We start from the raw sequence: 2,557 nt of genomic DNA on the forward strand, positions 1-2,557 counted from the left end.
GAGATCATATTGACTTGCTGAGTCAATATTTTATTCTGAGCCAATATGGCATTCAGAGTATCAATTTCAAGAACTCCTTTCCTCTGAGGCGTCTCATTACTCACAGAATTCCTTTTAGAAGTGTACATGAACTGGTTATTTGCAACCATGTCAATGAGTTCTTGAGCTTCTGCAGGCGTTTTCTTTAGGTGAATGGATCCACCTGCAGAATGGTCCAATGACATCTTTGATAGTTCAGACAGACCATCATAGAATATATCCAGGATGGTCCATTCTGAAAGCATGTCAGAAGGACACTTTTTGGTCAGTTCCTTGTATCTCTCAGAAGCTTCATAGAGGGATTCACCTTCTTTTTGTCTGAAGGTTTGAACATCCACTCTAAGCTTGCTAAGCTTTTGAGGAGGAAAGAACTTGGCTAAGAAAGTCGTGACCAGTTTATCCCAAGAGTTCAGGCTGTCTTTAGGTTGAGAGTCCAACCATATTCTAGCTCTGTCTCTTACAGCAAATGGGAAAAGCATAAGCCTGTAGACCTCGAGATCAACCCCATTGGTCTTAACAGTATCACAGATCTACAAGAATTCAGTTAAGAACTGAAAAGGATCTTCGGATGGAAGTCCATAAAACTTGCAGTTTTGTTGCATCAGAGAAACTAATTAAGGTTTCAGCTCAAAATTGTTTGCTCCAATGGCAGGGATTGAGATGCTTCTTCCATGTAAATTGGAATTAGGTGCAGTAAAGTCACCAAGCATCTTCCTTGCATTGATATTATTTTCGGTCATGTCTCCTTCTTTTTCGAAATTTTCAGTCAGATTTTCTCCAGAGAGTTGTGCTTTAGCTTCCCTTAGCTTCCTCTTCAGAGTCCTTTCAGGTTCAGGGTCAGCTTCAACAAGAATGTTCTTATCCTTGTTCCTGCTCATATGAAAAAGAAGAAAATAGAAAAGAAAATATGGAATCCTCTATGTCACAGTATAGAGATTCCTTTTGTAAGTATAAGAAGAGAATAATGGAGAAAGGAAAAGATAAGAATCCAAACACAAGGGAGAGGAATGAGTTTGAATTCTTGGGTGAAAGAGGGGTGTTAGTAGATGAATAAATAATTAGAAAGAGATGAGGAGAAGAGAAATTTGAAAATTAAATAAATTAAAATAAAAGTATTTTTGTTTTTAAATTGAATTTAAAATAAAAAATAAAAATTAAAGTTTGAAAATTAAGAAAGGAAAATTGAATCAAATTAAATTAAATTAAAAACAATTAGTTAATTTAAAAAGGAATTTTGAAAAAGAGGGAAGGTGATTTTCGAAAATTAGAGAGAGAATTAGTTAGGTAGTTTGAAAAAGATATGATTGAAACAAAAAGATAGGATTAGTTTGAAGAAGATTTCCCAATCAATTTTAAAAAGATAAGAAGTTAGAACAGATTTTGAAATTGATTTTGAAAAAGATATGATTGAAACTTAATTTGAAAAAGATTTGAAAGAGAAATTTGAAAAGATTTGATTTTTGAAATCAAAGTTGATTACTTGACTAACAAAAAACTAAAAAGATATGATTCTAGAGTTTAAAGATTGAACCTTTCTTATTAGGCAAGTAACAAACTTAAATATTTTGAATCAATCACAATAATTGTTAGTTTTGAAAATATGAAATAGAAATAAGAAAAAGATTTTGAAAATAAATTTTGAAAATTTCAAAATTATGAAAGAAAAAGTGAAAAAGATTTGATTTTTGAAAAAGATTTGAAAAAGATAGAATTTTTAAATTGAAAATTTGATTTGACTCATAAGAAAAAACTAAATTTTTTAAACTTTTGACTAAATCAAATCAAGTTTTCAAAAATTTATGAGAGAAAAAGGGAAAGATATTTTTTTTTTATTTTTGAATTTTTAATGAAGAAAGAGAAAAACATCAAAAAGACCCAATGCATGAAAATTTTGGATCAAAACACATGATGCATGCAAGAACACTTTGAATGTCAAGATGAACACCAAGAACTTATTTTTGAAAATTTTGAAGAAAAGAAAAACATGCAAGACACCAAACTTAGAAATTATCAAACTTTAGACACTAACAAAATGAAAATGCATATGGAAAATAAGAAAAGACACAAAACAAGAAATTTTAAAGATCAAACAAGAAGACTTACCAAGAACAACTTGAAGATCATGAAGAATGCAATGCATGGATTTTAGCAAAATGCAAGAAAGGGATAAACATGCAATTGACACCAAACTTAAAAACTGACACAAGATTCAAGTAAGAAACATCAAATTAATTTTTTTGGTTTTTATGATTTTATAAGATTTTTTTGGTTTTTTTTTTCGAAAATTATTTTGGGAAAAACGAAAAAGAGGAAAAAATTTTTTTTTTCAAAAATAAGAAATAAAAAGCTTAAAATTAAAATAAAATTACCTAATCTGAGCAACAAGATGAACCGTCAGTTGTCCAAACTCGAACAATCCCCGGCAACGGCGCCAAAAACTTGGCGCACAGAAATCATGACGGTTCCATTCCTTGGTAACGGCGCTAAAAACTCAATAAACACGTTCATGATCTTAGTT

At 30.5% G+C, this 2,557-nt stretch overlaps 1 non-coding gene across 1 annotated transcript; it reads left to right on the forward strand.

Annotated features, from left to right (window-relative positions):
* Window positions 1-278: 278 nt before the first annotated feature.
* On the forward strand, window positions 279-386 carry LOC112761761 (small nucleolar RNA R71). Its single transcript, XR_003182139.1, has one exon. It is a non-coding gene; the product is annotated as a small nucleolar RNA R71 (small nucleolar RNA).
* Window positions 387-2,557: the final 2,171 nt, after the last annotated feature.

The sequence above is a fragment of the Arachis hypogaea genome, chromosome 16, assembly GCF_003086295.3.
Source record: "Arachis hypogaea cultivar Tifrunner chromosome 16, arahy.Tifrunner.gnm2.J5K5, whole genome shotgun sequence".
NCBI classification, from domain to species: domain Eukaryota; kingdom Viridiplantae; phylum Streptophyta; class Magnoliopsida; order Fabales; family Fabaceae; genus Arachis; species Arachis hypogaea.